This window comes from Dermacentor silvarum, chromosome 5 (genome assembly GCF_013339745.2).
Source record: "Dermacentor silvarum isolate Dsil-2018 chromosome 5, BIME_Dsil_1.4, whole genome shotgun sequence".
Classification (NCBI taxonomy): Eukaryota; Metazoa; Arthropoda; class Arachnida; order Ixodida; family Ixodidae; genus Dermacentor; species Dermacentor silvarum.
Window position 1 is genome coordinate 75,629,486 of NC_051158.1, and position 19,481 is coordinate 75,648,966.

General features: G+C 43.6%; 1 long non-coding RNA gene across 1 annotated transcript; it reads left to right on the forward strand.

The window, feature by feature from the left end:
- The first annotated feature begins 9,310 nt into the window (after positions 1 to 9,310).
- LOC119453493 (uncharacterized) lies at positions 9,311 to 19,113 on the forward strand. Its single transcript, XR_005192311.2, has 4 exons — positions 9,311 to 9,569; positions 12,060 to 12,242; positions 13,704 to 13,867; positions 18,326 to 19,113. It is a non-coding gene; the product is annotated as an uncharacterized LOC119453493 (long non-coding RNA).
- Positions 19,114 to 19,481: the final 368 nt, after the last annotated feature.

Consider the following 19,481-nt stretch of genomic DNA (forward strand, 5'->3'; position numbering starts at 1 on the left):
GCAATGATGGGACGAATCGCAACTGCAAGCAAGTGCAGACTTCAGTGTCAATGCGGAAGAGCATGCTTGTTCGAAGGAGATGTGGACATTTTTAGCGGTTACACTGGGAGGCTGTGATGTCAGAACATGTATTCGTTACAAAGGCGTATGACTCGGGTTAGGTTGGAGTACCTAAATATTAGTGTCGCGTCATTGACGAGAAAATATATGCTGAACTCATTGTACAACCTTCGCAGTCCGTAATGAGGAACATCAAGATGAAAAAGTTATTTTTTTCTGTTTTGGACATATTTATAGAATTATAACAAAAGCAATGTCGCGACCAGTAGCTAATGGCTGCAGCAAGAGGTCCAGATTATTTTTTGTGTTATACTTGTATTATAACCTCAACGCGGGCCTTGCGCTATAGGCCATATGATCAAGACCTTTACACAGAGCGTCAATGACACGAAGCAGAAAGAATTTTCATGCAGGATAGTGAACCTGTTTCTTTTACAACTTTCCGGAGTACGATGCTTATCAGAAAAAAATTTTTAAAAGCCACTACGCTCATAGCGACCCAAGTCCTGTAAAAGGCATCGAAAGGTTGGGCTGCCTCAATGCTTCAACATGACGATAAAGTTGATAATTCCTGGACAATTGAACAGAATAAGCAAACGCGCCTCCTTCAAAACTTCTTGTGTCGTACTTCTTGTGTCACAGGCCGTTATGGAGGACTTACCAACAATGGGCTGATAACCATTCATTCATTCATTCATTCATTCATTCATTCATTCAGTTTATTCACCAGATAGTAGTGGATGGCTACCTGGGCTAAAAGATGTGTAGACAACTTGACCAGTGGCGCATGCCCAAATCAAAGAACGTCAAGTACCTAAAAGAAATTGTTGAATATAACGTGCAATTGTGTTTTGAGGTCTGTGTGCTTTTGCGATAACAATTAGCCGAAATTGTATCCCCTCCATAAGAAAGCTACATTTTGGGGTTTTACGTACCATAAATATGATATGATTATGAGGTACGCCATAGTGGGTGACTCCAGATTAAATTTACCAGCCGGAGTTCTTTCACGTGCACCCACTGCACCATGGACGTTCACTTTTGCATTCCTCCTCATCGAAATGGGACCGCGCCTCCGCCGGGTTCGAAACACGACCACAAGCTGTGCAGCGCAACGTCCCATGCACCCACTTAGTTACCGCGGCCAGTGTCTGTGTATTACCCATTATTACAGGTGGCATTTGTATTAATAATACAGGTGCTTCATGGTTCGACTACGCGGAACAGAGTTGCGTTCATTAGCACTACTTTATCAGTCACCACAGAGGGCAAGTGCAAGCACGCTTGTTGGAGCTAATATCTTGCGCAAATTAACGTTTGTGTAAGTATATCCGCGAATATATCTGGCTAAGCACCGACCAATCCATCAACACCCACGCCAAACGTGGGAGAGTGGGAATAAAAGTGCGTTGCTTGAAAACTGCTCAGTGATCAACACCGCTAACTGAGCGCCCATGCGGTTGGAGTAAAGAGCTTACGAATGGCTGCCAAGTGCAGCGCCTAATGGGCCCCATTGAAAGCCGCGTAGCGGCGGCCGCTCGAACCGGAGGCGGGCCGCGTGCCGGAGCCGCCGGCTTTCACTGCAAGCATGACTGAAGTGCGTCCGTGCGATTGGCCGCTAGTGCTCGTCCCGGATAGTTACTTTTGCAGCGATACTGAGCGCCAGGGAATTCCACTGTATAATAGTGGGCACGAGTCCGATTTCACGGCAGTTCGGGACGACATTGTCGCCATACGCACCAAGTGTTTGCTGCAGACGAGCATCAACAAGCCTGCCTACGAAGTGGAGCTCATCCTATGCCTGCCGCTTTCATTATAACGCCCCGGTCATGAATGGCTTCATTTGTTACCCGTCAACCAATGTTCTTTATGCACACACTTGCTTCGTTTACTTGCCGTGTGTTTTTATAGTAGGTAAATGGACCGCCGTGGCGCCTGCAAATTGTTCGTACAGGTGCGGCTCCGTGACAAGACAGCGATGGTAAAGCTTGCAAACCAGCATGATGAGCTTGAGAAAAATAACACATATAGAACTCGAGCAATAATTAAGGGTTGAAAGTTTTTATGCTTGCGTCTTACCACTGTCTGCACAGCATGAATTTCGCGTGTTCCGTCGTTAAACAAGCAAAGCGTTTCGCTGATTTCACGGGAGCACGCGAGTGAGATAGCAGAAGAGGCCATAGGTGAAAATTTCCCCCCTGGTAAGCGAAAAGCATATTGCTCTTTTTTTTGTATGTTATCTTTAGTATAACCACCAGTTTTACTAGTATCATCATCGCACCGAGATGCATTAAAGCGCATGTTGTACCGCCTGTTGTAGTGCCCCGAGTCTGAGTATACCTCTTGGAATTTCCAGGCTTGGTACGTCCGTACACACTTGGAAGTATGCTTGGAATGTAAGCAGGACTTCTCGGATCATTTGACCTATCGCCATTCAGAAAATGTTGGCTGCAGATCCTGCTGTCTTACGTAGGCTCCCTCGAGCTCCCATCCTCTCTAAAGGCCCACTAGATTACAGAAAGACACAAGAACCAAGGAATGAGTTAAACAAGTACATTGACGCAATATTAACAGTTTCAAAGCAAATACAGAGGATTATATTAAATATTGCTTGTAAAACACGTGCTACATTGACATCATTTTCAAAGCACAGACAAAACTACCATGAAGCAACATGAACATAAGTTCACCCACTTCATGAAAAAGAAGATAAACAAATCACGCACTCACTGGCGCCAGTATCAAGAATAATAAAATGAAGCTTGCAGAATAGACCACAACGAATGAAACAGCTGGGTTAAGTGACTATGCATTAGTTGGAAGCATCAGAGCTTCGAAGTTGAGGCGTTTCCCATTACCGCGAAGACATGTTAAGAGGCATTCAAAACGAGGTTGACGGCCCTGTCAAAAGCCCTTAATGCTCACAGATGCCATGTTGTACAGTACACATGCAGACAGCTGAGGCTAGCATACCCCGAACATTCCACGCCACAGCTCGCATTTCAGTGACATCGAAAGGTAGAGCAACAGCCGATTCCATGCAAAGGTGATTGCGTGACGCTTTCGTGAAGGTGTCATCACCTGCTTTTTGACATGGAGCCCTTTGTTCAAACCGTTTAAACGCAATCAGCTCTTCACAGCTTCGCTGCACATTCTCTGGCCAAGCATTTCGCATCGTTTGTTCTTCAAAGGGGGCATCGCGTATCATCAGTAACAACAACCTAATGTGTATTCCGCGCTGCAGACGAGGCGACCAAGCCTAAACGTGGAAGCGTTCACTCAAGGCGCAGCGACATAAAGCAAAAAAATGATATAAAAACACACTTTTCGCTCCAACACTGCAGTAAACAAAGCGCGATTGCTTAAATTCTGCGCAGAACAGCCGCGATCCACCGTCGCCTTCGCTCTTGCTCGTGAAGCAGCACCGGAAACTTATAGCAGTGTGTTCCCGACGACTTCGTGTACGTGTTAAAGTACGCAGAAGTTGCTTCGAGACATCGCTGAAGCCTTACAAAAGCGTTAAATGGCGATCAAGAACGCACACACGACAGCACGCGCATAGACGCTAGCAGTGCTCGGCCGAGCACGCCTACGCTTCGCAGCCGTGGCAGCAGGCGGCGTTGTCGGCGCGCTGTGCATAGCTGGCAAGCAACAATAGCTGTCACTACCGCCAGGTTTGTGTGTCTATTCAGCACGTTGCTGGATTACCTCTGCCTGGCCCGTAAAGCAAATTCAATTATGGTGTTTTACGTGCCAAAACCACGATCTGATTACGAGGCACGCCATAGTGGGGGACTCCGGAAATTTGGACCACCTAGGGTTCTTTAACCTGCACCTAAATTTATGTACACGGGTGTTTTCGCACTTCGCCCCCATCGAAATGCCGCCGCCGTGGCCGGGATGCGATCCCGCGACCTGGTGCTCAGCAGCCCAACACCATAGCCACTGAGCAACCACGGCGGGTATCCGGGTCCGTCATGGTACGGCATTGTGGAAAAGCGCTACCTCACATTATCGGCGGGGAGGCCGTAGGTGGGAGTACTTTATGTGGGAGTACAAAATTATGTGGGGAGTACGAAAGCGAAAGCAAAGGGAGCGGTTCCATTCCTTCTACTGCCTACACCCCTTCGTGCACGTTTTCTTCTTTCTATGTCCTTACTGCTCGCCAGTCGTGAAGAATGGAATAATCTGATAGTGCGATCACGACAATACTCGTTCATATCAAATTCGAAGGAAACCGTTCTTGCTTACGGACGTGCCACCAAAAAGCATGGGATAGTGAAAAGCTCGTGACGCGAGTGCAACGAGAAGAAAGAACGGCGCCGCTCTTTTTCATTTTCATATCTACCCGTGGCACCGCGCCACATTTTGCGCATTCCCTTTCATAAAGATGACGATAGTACATTATGAGAGCAGAGCGTTACAAGAACGGTTGCTCGCTGTAACATCGTACGCTGCAGCTGCGGTTCATTACTGTTGCGCAGTGTTCCAGCATTGACATATAGCCAGCACATCCGCTCATTGAAAGGGTACCTGTGGTGCCACAGCGAACAGTTACTAGCGCTGTGCATAGCTGGCAAGCAACAATAGCTGTCACTACCGCCAGGTTTGTGTGTCTATTCAGCACGTTGCTGGATTACCTCTGCCTGGCCCGTAAAGGAAATACGGAACCTCAACATTTTCTAGCTTGCAAATTCACTTGCAGATTCTGAGTTTCACCTCGTTCAGTTACAAAAAATTCAGGTTACTTTCTATCCTCCTGTGTCTATTGCGATAGCAGTAGCACTCTCCCACCTACTCCACGGCGAGTTGGCCCCATGATCTTCCAGTACACATGCGGAGTGTTTGGTAGGCATAAAGCACACCGCACACGCGCTGTCAGTTTCGTGTATCGCTGGTGCTTTTTTTTTCTTTCTTGTGTGTTTTGTGCGCGTCCGACCAGCCGGTTCGTCATGCCAATAAGACTTCCGCCATTGTATGGGTAAATCGCGTGAAAAATGTCCCTTGTCACATTGTCCTGAATCTACTCCATGATTTGGGAACGACGTCCTTTCAACGTGGTTTTAAGTTTGGGAAACAGGAAAAAGTTTGCTGGGGCTAGATCCAAAGAATACGTTGGATGGGGCAGAATGGGAGTGTGATCTTTCGCTAGATAGCTGCGCACAATGAGCGACGCGCGAGCCAGCGTATTGTCATAATGCAACATCCAAGTCTTGATCTCCCACAATTGAGGCCTCTTACTGCGCACGGCATCCCTCCAACGGGCTAGAATTTCCTCGTAAACTTCCTTGTTTATGATCTGACCACGTGGTACAAATTCCTGATGGACAATGTCTTTGCAGTCAAAAAGCATAACCCACATCACCATGATCTTTCGCCGACTCATGCATGCTTTGTTTTGCACGAGGAGACCAAATGCCCACGCACTGCGATGACTGCATCTTCGATTCAATATCATAGCCGTAAACCCAAGTCTCATCGCCTGTTTTGATGTTCTTACGGAAGTTTTCATTGTCATTGGCAGTGGCAAGCAGTTCCTGACAGATTTCAACGTGGTTTTGTTTCTCATCGACAATGAACAAACACGGCATGAATGAACTGACAAACACATCTCAAATTTGTCATCAAAGTTTACAGCACGATCCTACGCTGATGCCTACTTGGTCAGGAACTTCTCGAACAGTTAAACGACGATTTCCACGAATCAAAGCACGAACTCTTTCAACATGTTCATCATCTGTTGATGTGGAAACTCGTCCAGGCTTGTGATCGTCACTGACCGACATTTTGCTGTGATCAAAACGCCTAAACCACGCGTAGCACTGCGTGCGACTTATACAGTCCTCCCAGTATGCTTAGCTAAGCCACTGAAATGTCTCTGTGAAAGTCTACCCAAGTTCGTAGCAAAATTTCACACGTAAACGTAGTTCTTTAAGCTCTTTCATTATCCCTTTCGCACTCGTCCGACGAGCAGCTTATGCACGTACTCACTTCAGCGGCTGTAGCTCGCCAACTAACGGTCAGAGTGAAACGCAGCAAATGGCATTCTGTTGTCTAAACGTACGACTACATGCGCTCAGTAGCGTCAGCGCGCTCCCTCGGCCGGTCGGCGCGCCATTTTAAAGTTAGCTTTCTTTTTGAACACACCTCGTATCTGTCGCGGATCGAGTCGCACGTTCGGTTAATACATTTGATCGTTTTTCCATTCCGCTATGAGGAAAGAATCAGGGTGCTGCTCTCCACAGAAGAACAGCTTCTCGACGTACGTACCACTGACGTGCAGCTTCTGGCCGTGAAATCATGCACTCGGACAAATCCATTGCTTCAGACGCCACGGTATCCACGCCGTGGGTCTCCTGCTTCAGCCCGGGTGTAGCTGGGCATAGCGGTTCGCGCGGCTGAGCGCAACGCGGCCCGCTGTCTATATTTTGAAGGTAATCTGCGACGCGTGCAAACGGCTACACACTAAACAATTTCTCACCCTTAAGGGTGTAAAATAGGGTGCTCCCTAAATTTACACCCCACTGCACACCCTTCGAGCACCCTATTTGGGCCGGAGCACCCTACGAGCAAGACGCAAAGGGTGCATTTACCGGAAGGGTGTAAACGAGGGTGCAAGAAGGGTGCTATAACAAATGGGTGCTTAAGTGCTCATAAGGGTGTACAGTATGGGACAAAATTTTGTGGACCACGTGATCAGAAAACGAAGCGGATAGCTTTTAGCGGTCGCCTGGCTAGCCACCGCGGCCTCACTAGGAGCCTTGCTAAAGTAGTGATCGGCTGAGCGCCGGCAGCATCCCGCCGAGGGGAAGGTCCAGTTTTTTCCTGGCGCTCGTGCAGCCTCAACCTCTGCGGCTTGCGACCGGCGCTGACCAAGCATGACGCGCAAGCTCATTACCGTCGGCTGTGTACGGCACTTGGGGAGCTGAAATAACAGCATTTTGACTTTCACCGCAAGTGCGGCCTCCAGCCAGCGGTTAATAAATCTATCGGCTTCGTTTGCAGAACACGTGGCCTACAAACTTTTGTCTACGACTGTACATGTAGTGTAGTATATTTGTACACAGGTTACAAAGAAAGATTAAACCAACAGGACAACGGGAACACAATATGGCTTTTGTGCAGGATAAATATTTATTTGTCTTGCAAAATACGAGCTTGTTATGTCATCCTTCGAAAATGCATTGTAATTCCATATGCATATTGCTCGTGCAAATATATAGCAGCGGCAAATACAAGTGATAAATTTTCTTGCAGTGAATGGTGCAACTTCTGTTTCCACATAGATTTCGGAGATTCACAAAATATAAAAAGCCGACATCTCAGTCATACCCAGTGAACCACGAACCTCTCTTCAAGGTCTATAATTGATCCCAACGTCAACGTCTTGAGGTGACGTACATATTACGTCTCGAGTAGGTACCTTTTTATAAGGAAATGCATGGATGTCTAAAGATGTATTATCTACATGAATGTTAGACTACCAGATAACGTACTATGGATGTACATAGGATATCATTCAGGCACCATAAAATTAATTGGTACACTTAGCACTTGAACCATACCTCCTACGTTTCGTAGGCGTGCAGAATGTATGTATGAATGTATGTATGTATGCACTTACGCGGTGTGTACTGTTATTGTTATTATTGGGTTTTTATTGTTATTATTATTATTGTTATTATTAATATTTAACACGCCCGAAGTTAGGGATATGAAATTACGAATAGATTTACCCCGACGTTAGGAAGTGCTATAGTATAATATATTTTAATGCCTGAGATGTTTAAGTAATTAAGAATTATATTGAAATCTCGGGCAGCAAACAAAAAATGGAGGGAAGCTTAAGCTTCGCCGTTAAGAGTGGAACGCGATAGAGTTATCGGGCCCCGTTCGCATCGCATTTTTCTTTATGACTAGACTTCACTGCAACACAGAATGTGGGAAATCCAGCTTAAAAGACCAAACTTACACAAATCCCCTTAAAGTGGGCTTCACTTTTAAACAGAAATGGGTTGCTGGGAAGACGTTTTTACAGGGGCAATATAAGTGGTCTTATATTAAAATGTGAAGGCCCTGGGACCTTTTTAATTATTTTATTAATTGTTTGCTATTGCCCCGACGCGCCCGCGCGTGTTCAGAACATTAGGCAGGCTAAGTTCCAATTTGACCTTGTCGAGGATGCGAGCGACATCTGGATAGGATTTTTGCAAGTAAACTACCCGAGCGCGCCACTGTTGGTATAGTAAAAATGCTGGAAAAGGGGTTTTTGTTTGCGTTTCCTCGTACCAGAATTGTTTTCTCGTACATTCAAATTATAATCCGATGCCACCATGGCTGTAGGTTGTGGTTAAGTCGTACTTTACCATTTTTTTCTGACGGATTTTACTGTGAGAAATTCAATTTTTGTTCACTAACACCTTGCGCCACACGAAGGGCCTGCGCGGTCGGGGTGGTCCGGGATGATTTTCTCTACCACGGACGCCGGCGCTTACGCCGACACCAACGCCGCATTTTCTGCGACACGGGGTCCTTAACGCTGTCGTGTTAATTTATATGATTGACCTTCAAGGCTTATCTGCAATCCACTCCATAATATAAGCATATTCCCCGCGCAGCCTCGTAATATTGCACACGACATTGTGTCTAAATCTCTATTATATAATTGCTGTGCTATTTTATTTTATTATTTTAATATCTGATGCCCTATTTTAATATAATTGTGTTGTTTATTTTGTTGCTTTTGTATAGTTTAGATCACAACCTACTGGTTTAAATAATCTCAAGTAGTGACAGTTCCCTGAAATATAAACAATATTACATAATTGCTATCTTTTTGTTTCGACGCGCTATAAATCATTGCGTCCAAAGTTCGCCTTTATCTCTTGCCTACCCCAATTCGATAATTTTTGGTTGGTGCACGTGTAGGTATAGCAATCGGTATTAGTATTGTGCTAATTGTTTGTTTCTTCGAAATAACTTTTTCTAGCAAATGAACGTAATATTTCAAATTTCACGCCAAAGTCCTGTAAATTGTCCTTAACAAAATGGCGCCTACAATAATCAACAGCTTTTCGTTTATACTTTAAAGATAAAACCTTCTGAACGTTGTGTTTTTTGTATAATTATTATTACATAATATTACATTTAATATTATAAAATAATACCGTAATTATAGTAGCAATTATAAAGAAGAATTGGCAAGAAGCAGCTGTGGCGCAACGTCTCGCGTTTTCCTTCTGCCTGCTTTGGCGGCGTATTTGCGTTGCGATGGCATCATTCTTCTCGGAGCCGGAGTGAAATTGAAGTCGCGTGTTTGCATTAGTTTTTTGAATTGCTGTTGGGGCTGGGGCTGCGTGATCGTCACTGGCGTCCTCCAGAGTGCCCACCGATCGGAAAGTCGTACGAACCGCAAGCTTTGAACGTCTGTTTATCGCAACATCGAAAGCGGCGGCACAGAAGACGCGATGTGAGCTCCGGTGGGAACAGCAGCCCTTTGTCTCGTAACGGTAAGTAAACGTTTGTTAGCGCAGCTAGCACGCGTATGTGTATTGATTATGAACACTATGTTGAGATATGTCAAGAGCAGAGCACGCCGCGAGGTTGCCGAATTGTTTGAAGCGCTTGGCCAGCCTGTCGAGGCCGGCGACAGCCTTGCGTACCGGCAGCTCAGTAAGCGTTCGCGACGGGCTAGCAGTAGCGTGCCCAAAAGTGAACCGCAAGCGAGCTACTCCGAAAGCGAGTATCCTAGCTTCAGTGCAGTAAGCGCAACGCCTGTTAGCAGTAGCGCGGCTACAGTCTATTGTTCAAGGCTGGTATTTTGTAGCGATGCCTTTCCGGATGCTAATGCCCCTTCGCGCTTTTCGCGCTTGGTCAGTGGTCAGAGCGACGGTCCGTTCACGTTATCAACTGGATCAGCTGGCCGTGAGTGGTGGATGTTAAGACTAGTAAATAAAGCATAAGGCATCGCTACAAAATACCGGCCCAGGTTGCACAGAAAGCAGCTCAGATTGTTCAGATCGTAATGCGGAGGTTTCCGTCGACTGGTGACTATCCGAAGCCGGTGAGGATTCAGAAGAACGGTTTTCCGATGTATTTAACGCTGACGTGCTGGAAACCGCAGAACGGGCAGGAAGCCAAAGCACTAGCAGCTAAAATTTCGCAGCTTCGCTTGCAAAGTGGGCTCTACAATGTAACATTACTCACAGGTCCCTGACACCGCCTCTCCGACTTCTAAGAGCACACGGGTTTTTCCGGAATCTTCCAAAAGATGCTAGAACTTTTCTGAAGACCCCCCGTGGGGCTGTCGAGGTATGTGCATGTGTAGCCTTAAACTAGCTTAAATTTCGTTGAGAAATTTGAAGACAGTAGAGCACGCTTCCACTTCAAATGCACCTGCTACGTGTTTTGCATCTGCTGTTTGATAATGACAAGAGCATATGTAGGTGGAACGTGGTTGGAGTGGCAGCATGCGTATTTTGCACATTGTATACATCAGAGCATTTGGAGCACCGCCAAATTTTTTGTTATCTTTTTTATTGGCCGAGTTGTTGAGATGATAAAATAGTTTTGCTGGTGAGAAAGTTCGAGATGTAGTAATTTGCTTACTGTGTGCTTACAGCCCACAACTGAGGGACGTAGTAGAAAGTAGAGCTGTAAGTAAATTGTTATTTTACTTGGGGCAGCCAGCTGTGGGGATTCTAGACAATGTGATTCTGGGCACATCCATTATCGTAAAAATCCTTGAGCGTACAAATTCATTGAGGCTGGAACAGAGAGCAATATTCCCATACACTCCAAACGTAATAACTGCGGACAGAAGCTTCACCAGACGTGCGTTTTAATATCAAGGAAAAACACCTAGGGAAACCTATGAAGCTTTCATCATCTACATGAGGGGAGTGACTTGCGTCAGCCCGCCTTCGACCACACTCGTAAAGAAACTGCTCTACCTGAAATCTTAAGTTCTTTTCTCTCAGAAATTGTGTCTGACTTTTGTTTTTTGGGGTGTCATTAATCTTTCTGTTCTTTCTTGAGAGAACTTATTGCACATGATCATAAAACCACTTTCAATTGGTAGTATCAGCATGTGTTCTGTCATTTGTGTTGTTTGCACTGCTTTGCCTTTTCCTTGTTTCTATGATGCTTACTAAACATTTCATTTGGCCCTTTACAATAAGTGACCTCTGAATTGGAGCACAATATTATTCTATTGTTCATGCAACTCGCGGGACTCCTGGAAGGTAGCCTTGCGCTACAGATTCAAGAATCAGCGAAGAGTTCTCCCTAGGGATGGTTGTGTGGGCGAGAACCACACGAAGTTTGGGTCACGCAGGAAGGGCAGTGAAGAAACAGCCACAGTGGAGCTCCAGTGGCACAAAGTGCAAAAGATCGTGGGGGGCATTCCGCAGTGAAATACAATATGTTGATTTGTTTATCTAGGATGACGTGTAGCAAGCTAATGGTGACCGTAGTATTTTCATTTGATAATGCTTTCAACTATTTCTAATTTTCACTGAGTAGAAGCGCTCAGAATTTAATTCTGTCTTTTTAGTGCTCTCTGTTTTGAGGTGGTATCAAAGTATTTTGGATTCGTGATTCAATTTAGGCTGGCCAAATATTTAACAAATCAATTTAGCTAGGCAAAACTAAATACCATAAATCAGAAAGACCAATTGCAACAAAATGCAAGGATACAGTTGAAACGAGGCCTTTGGGATACTAATAAAGTTATTTGGTGCTCGACCACAGTCCTTTGTGGGTTTGCTGCCTGTCTAGCAGGTGGGAACAAGGCCATATGTTAATCCACCTAATTAGCTATTTTCATGGTTGACGAAATCCTACGTAGTTGTGTGTTGGTGTAAATGTATCACATAAAAAGGATTGTAAATGAGGCCGTTAACTTTTGACAATACCTCTTGAACATTACTGAAATATTTCCTTGCATAGTGCAGGTGTATTTATGCTGCAATCAGCTATATTGGTGTTGCTTCCCTCAGGATGTTGCTATCTCTACAATAGCCGGAGAAGACGATACAAGTTTTGCAATGCACACGGACTGGCTCAGTTGTGAATGTCACAAATGCTCCCCTAACGAGGATTAAATCAATGAAAGGATGGCCTTGATAAATAATATTCATGAGGCGAAGAGGAAGTACCCATACATGATGAGCTTTGAGAGGGTAAGTACTTTTGCTACTATGTATGAAACAGCATTTACATTAACTTAGCCTGCATGGTTGTGGAGGTGGCTGCATTCAAAAAGAACTAGAGCTTTAGTAAATGGTTTAAAAACTAATATAATGCACATACATGTTCTAGTGTACTAAAAAAAGACTACTGCTCTCTACATATTTATCTGATGAAAAAGTTAGTGCTCTAATGTATTCGGGCAGAAGACTCATTAGCTATGTCACCAAGGCTGTCCTTGCGCCACAGACGCTTGGCCATCAAAAGGTACACCACAAAGCAATGAAAGTCGTTCAACGCTTGTATGAAGACACTGGCATTTGTGATGAATACTGACTGAACTACATTGTGTGTGTGTGTGCATAGTGCTTATGTGTGAAAAATACTAGAGAACTGTGTTGAAGAGATAACTTTTGAACTTACCGAAAGCAAGACTTTCTTTTTTATTATTGCGATAGCAATTACATGGACACTCCAAAGCGGATTTCTGCCGTCGCCGTGAGGTTCCGTATGACGTCAACGGTGATGAAATCGCCGTATGCTGTATGTGCGACTGAAAGGGCGCGAGGGACGCGCACTTTCATGGCGAGCGAACACATGGCGGAAGACAAACGCGCTTCTGCGCTGTGCTCCATGAAGGGCTGCAGAATTAAGCATCTCTTTTCTCCTTTACAATCACCATATATATATATATATATATATAGAGCAAATACGACTTCTTCCATGGCGTGAAAGGCCGGGGGGTGGGGGAAAGGAGGGAGGGGAGGCGACGTTTAGCTGCCGCACCAAATCCCTATTTATGTAAAAACGTTGGGAGACAGAAGGTGGGTAAAGACTTCCGGCGCTGCTCGACGAGTGTCCTGTTCAGATCTCATCGAAAACCTCCGAGCCACCCGCAGAGGCACCGGCAACAGTCACCAACGCCGGGCACGTTCGGTGCGAACGCGGGCACGACGACGGCGTCGACAACAGTACTGCGCGTTGCTGATGCTGCTGCATGTCCAAATTTATACAGCTGATAAAACTACTATGCTTACTCCGTATAGCTCTCTACTAATTTGCTATCGCAATTGATGCTTCGCCTTTCGGGTGAAACTGCGACAATTTTTTAAAACTTTTCTGTGTTAAGCGAAAAAGGGTAGTGGTGGCTAAGACATGGGGACAACTCGATTCATTTTTATTTCAATAAAAAAAGAGTAAACAATGAGCACCATAACTTGGTTTTCTTTTCTGTGTGACTAGAAATTTTCAGTTTCTCATACACCTTCAGAAGAAAAATGCCATTTCTATTTCGTGAGGTCAGAGTGCTCACTTGGATTGTTTACATCTGTCGTTTGCCAAATCTTCAATGTAAATTGTGTGCTTGTAGATAACATGATGGTAAAAATAACTGCTATGTATTTGCTTGGTTCTTGTAGTGCACTTCGGACACATCTTTTTTTGCAATTTTGCAGTGACTTTGCAAGACTGACTAAGATTGACCCATCACCTTGTATTGCAAAAGGGATCAACAAAATTGTGAAAATGGCAGAAATGAAACACATCCCTTGCGAAGCAAGTGTAATGGCATCACTTCAAAAGGCTCGTGAGATGTCACCGGAGAGGCTGCGAACACGACGTGAGTACTGTTACAAAGGCTTCATCGGCAGCTTTTAGACCTACACTCCGTGACATTATTTTTGCAGGGTTTCGTCTCATAGGCATAACATTAGAGTACATCTGTGTTCAATTATTTGGTTCTTTTAAGACAGTTCTTCAGGTTTTCAACTCATATCTTCTCTAAAACTTAAATTCTTTAATGGTAGGTTGTTTGATCTGTGGAATGGAAATAAACTGGCGTAGTGTTGCACAGTTACATGCGTAGATCAAGAATATTCTGTGCCATGGCAGGCACAGAATATTCTTGACGGGAAAGGTCTTCAAGGTGCAGTCGACATAAATAAGGGGATGTTACCCTAGCACCAGTGTTCATTTGCTTTTAGTGACAGAAAATCACAGCGTTAATAGTTTTCAAAACCAACCTTTGTCACAGATTTAGGGAACTTTAGGAAGATACTAAACAAGTGCATTAAAGTGTTCGCTATAAACCTTTCGCTTTGGAGGCATCCTAACAGTTGCAGCACTTCGGATTCTGTCTTTCAATGTCAAAGAACTTAATGGTCTGTCATCTTTGTGCAAGAGCAGATAAGTTTCTTGCGAGTTTGTTCTGCTACAATGAATGTTTAGTACCCATGAGCTTAGCTCAAAATTCATCATAAACGCACTGTGCTTTACTGTGATAGTTCTGCGTCAAACACGGCAAGCTTAATTTATATCGGAACAGATATCTGGGCCCATTAAAAAAGGAATAAACGACTTTTAAATGGCCGACCTGAATTCCTGTGAAGATAAGTTCTCAGTCTGCGTAGTCAGGTCCACGTGATCTCTGAAAAAACTAGATTTTTCGAGGACATAACTGCAGCGCAAGACCTCGCAAACAATTTCTTGCAACATGGCAGGCTAAATATAAACGCTGCATCGTGCATGCATGCACACAATGCAAAACGAAAGACGTGTCCCAATGGTGAACTTAGGGCCGACATACACTCTAAGGTGCATCTTATCTTGAGGCAGAAAAAGGTCTTATTTTGATCTGTACAAGAAAACTGAAGCTTTGCTCACGGAGGTATTGCATCTTTTCCTCGTATGATGCGCTTCCAGGAGTTTACGTGTGATCTTTGCTTTCATCTAGAATGTTAGCACTGTCAAAGTGCAGCGCACCATTTTTGCAACACCTGCAGTGCACACGCGAGTGCATATCTTAGTTATAAAGGTAAACATCTACAGAAGTCTGTCAGGCTTATTAAAAAAATTGTCAGTAAAGGACGACTCTCCAGCCAAGATTTGATTTAATTTAAAACTGACGCTCGGAAAGACCACACATATCGTTCTTGAGCAGTCTTGTGTTGTGCTTTCCACCTTTCCTGGTCTAGGTCTCTTTGTTGTCGTGCTTGCCGGTGGCTTTGAAGGTCGTGCAGTTATACGCTTGGAAGTGCTCCCGTGGATTTGTTCAGGTTTCCTTGCATGGCTTGCATATACCACGATTCTAGGTAGAGCCTCCTCATGTGGTTAGCTTTAGTGCCAATGACACTGGTGCCGTCAAAGTTGATGCGATGGTCATGCTTCTCACAATGTTCTGCGAGGGCGTTGCGCTCTGCATTGAAACTGCCTACATCGTTTTTGTGCAGCTGAATTCTTTCTGGGAAGTTCGTCTCACCGATGTAGGAGGTGTAGCACTCAGGCACAAGGCACCTGGTAAACTAATCATGGGAACTTCTTTTGGAGGCCGATCTTATAGTCGTGGTATGAGCCGCTGAAGCGTTGATGTGGGTTTTTGCACAACATGGATACCCTCCTTTCCCAGCACTCATGCTAGCTGTTTGCTTATACCATAAATGTACGTGACGGAGATCCGAAGGGATGGCTGACGGAAGGCAGTATTACTGACGGTTCGTGTAGGAAAGTGTTTGAGGGGTGTGTGGGCGCCCAGGTCAAGTTGTTGCAACACGTGGTGAATGAAGCTTCTTTTGTAGCCATTGTTCAAGAGGTCCATGATAATCGCTTTCTCCTATATTTTTCTCTCCTCTCTTGAACTGCAGATGGTCTTTTCAGTTGCGTTGCGACTACCAATGTATTGTGGGATATGGAGTGGTTTGAGCCAAACTGCAGGTATCTGCCGGTGTGTGTGTAGGCTTTCGATATACACAAAAACTCGAACAGTTTCCACGAGTTTCACTAGCACATCAAGGGAAAAGGGTGTTTTTTTTTACGTCATGTCATTTGCTGAACCCACCGTGACCAGCCAGTGCTAACATGTCAGCCTATAGTCCTTAGAGAAGTAAAACTTCCACTTGCGGTTTTGTCTGTTGGCTACCTTACTTAATTCGTGTTATTTTTTTTAATGATAGCAATTCCTTCCACAAGCATAGCTCGAAGCATTACCATTACACGATAATTACTGGTTAAACTTTTCACGCGAACAAGAACGCTGAGATTTGGATTCTTAGTGACTTTTGAAAAAATCAATATTTCATTCGTCAATAATTCACCGAAAAAAAATAAACATGCTTGACAACAACCACAGGAAAAGTTTGTAGAATAAAAAAATGACCAAAGGTCCTACTCCCTAAATATATGGTTGTTATTCGAGGACTGCTGCTGTCTGGTAAGGGACGTCATAAAACCTTGCCATATGGTGCGCCTGTGATAGTTCCAAAAACTGCACTGAGATTTCATTCTACAGCTAGTGCTTGAGGGGAACACTTGCCAACTGGTGGTGCGCTTGGTTAAATCAAATAAATCACGTTGGACCTGAAGCAGCCATGACTTCTCTGGGCAAGAGAATCCACTGTATAATTTGCATTTGTTTGCGTTTTTACTGATGTTTTTAAGCAGTGTTTCTTTTTCAGGAAATTTTTACTTTTCTTAAGCAATTGTTGGTTATTATCTTGTGTATTTGCTACCTAGCAACATATGGCACATAAACATGGTAGATAAATACCATATACGGACAATGGCTGCACTATTGTATAGGTGGCTCCCCCAATTTTGGGAGCCAATAATATAAAAACAATCTTAAGAATCATATTTCAAACAAAGTAGTGAAGAAATACGTAAAGCAAGTACTCTAAAAGCATAAAGGTGTTCCCCGGGGAGCTGCCAGCTACTATTATGAATGCACAGCATGTTGCGTCTTCAGACTTTATACGCTTAACCTTACTGGCATTTCCAATGTCAATGGACTGAAGAGATTATTTTATTTACAAGGGGGGTGACGACCAGGGCCTGAGCAAGCATAACATTACTGGAATTTTGAATGCCAATGGACTGGAGAGAGACTTCATTTACAAGTGTGGTGATGAGCAGGGCCCGAGCAACCACGAAGTAATAGCGACAAAGAACCTGAAATATGTCTTGGAACTAGGTGCCAGAAATAACATGAAATTGTATAGGACAATAGTTCACCAAGAATTTATAGTTTAAGGACCAAATTTTTGCATGCATATTTTCTTCTAAATGATGCATTGGACATTAATATTCATGATCACCCAGTATTATTGGCCTACGAACTGAATAATTATAATTGAATTTATTCCATGATGTTTGTTTTGATTTCATCCTAACGATGCCTGTGATGTGTAGTTGGTGTTTAGGTCACACAAGACAGCAAGAAAGCTGCAATATAACTGCTGATACATCATTTGTGGTCTATAGCTCTTGAAACGTGTTTAAGCGTTGTAGTGAATTGAAACTATATCAGTGATTATATTGTCGTTTTTTCATGTCTTGCGTGACCTCAACTGCACGTCACAGCCCTCGTTGGATTGATGAAACTGAAATTGGAACATGAGAAAATAAATTCAAATAATAATTATTTGGCAATGCGAATACCATATGGCCAACCATTTATTATGTCTACCGCATCATTTAAAAGAAGAAAACATGCGACTAAAATAAGGTGTCTACTCCTTTAAAAATGGAACTGAAAATGCCACTTTCAAGTAAGGGCCAATCACCTTCCTAAATTGCAAAAAGTATTTATTTATTCAATATATATATGCCAGATAGTTTCCAGTGTTGTCCTCAGTGTTATCACATGAAGGATTATGGATGCAATTTTTGCTTCTGCCTTGTAATGCACTCACTTTTTTGTGAAAGTGGAATTTAAAATGGCATGCACAAAACAGCTTGGAAGAGAAGTGCGCTGTTTTAGTTCTCAGCAATGTTTAAATTAAGCAAATTCTGTGCAAATTTTGGCCTCAGCAAATCCTGTGGAACATATTTATTATAAAATAAAGCCTCCATCTCAAGAAGTCTGGACACTGCCGAGTGTGGTCCCAAAATTTGCGTCGGGCATAAACCAAAATTGGGTCCATAAATGTCAACTAGCCATTTGTATTGTTAACATTGTTTTTTTACATTGAAATCGTGTATAACCTGCATATAGCTTTATAAAGGGTGAATAAGTAGGAAGAGGTGACAATATACTATTCATGGTCTGTTGGTGATGATGCAATATTTTTTCTTGCCACTACAGGACCCGAGCGTTCCTGCAACCTCTTGCATCGTATTTTCTGGAGAAGACGTTGAAGAGGCTGACCTCCACATCAAGGTGGACCGCGAGATGTTTGCAGTGAAAAATGGGGAGGAGGGGCTGGCGGCTGTTTTATCTGCTTACTGGCTCTTCAATATCCAGTACGACCGCAAGCTGTTCAACACTCTTCTCGTGTTGGAGCGCCTTTTCCTTGGGCTCACATTGAGTACCCCTAGAGTAGTGGCTACAAAGTTCTTGAACAATGTTGCCAAATGTGTGCCATGTTTAATGTGCTGAAGCTGTGCACTGTTACCTCATCATGAGTTTAGCTGTAATTTTCAGATGCAAGTTTTGTTTTGTCTAACCATTTCTGCAATACATATGAAGGAAGCCAACAGTCACCGATAACAAGGCAAGCTTATGGCAACGCTATTCGTTTTTTTTTATTTGCAGTGTTAGTAGTTGGAAATTATTAGTGTAATTATTTTCAGATGTGGTTAGTTAGGATCCCACTGGCAGCATGTGGTTTTCTGCTTTCTGATCATTTACCTGTCAGCCATAAAATGATTACACTAACAATTTTCTATTGTCAGCACCACAAATTGTTAAAACTTAGAAGCATTCTCCATGTGGGGCGTTCCTTGGTCTCGGTCACTGTTGGCATTTTTCATATGCATTACAGAAAGGGTTAAACTATTCAACACTTTCTTATCTAAATGTTACAGGTAAACTGTCTTTTGTATTACATCATTAGCTCTTTTTAACTTTCAATAACTAAGCAAGATTCTAGTCGTAAAAAAAATAAAAGCTCTAGAAGGTTGATACGTACTTCTCGCTTATTACGTAGTTACGAAAGCTGATCTCATATACTGTTGTGGTAGGTCAGCGGAGTATACACGATGCTGCGGATCATTTCCCATATGCAAAGTTAGCAACTGTTCTTTTTGAAGTTGAATGCTGTATTAAAATAGGTCAGGTGATATGTATTTGTGTTGCGTTATTTTACTGACGTTCTTAATAAATTTACTTTGATACCAAAACTATTCCGCAATCTTATGTGTACAAAAACCCACCTGTGCCACGCATTTCTCAAATGAGCAAGAGATGACCAGGTGCTGTATAGTGTATATTCTCTGCCTTTGTTGCAAGGGAAATATGA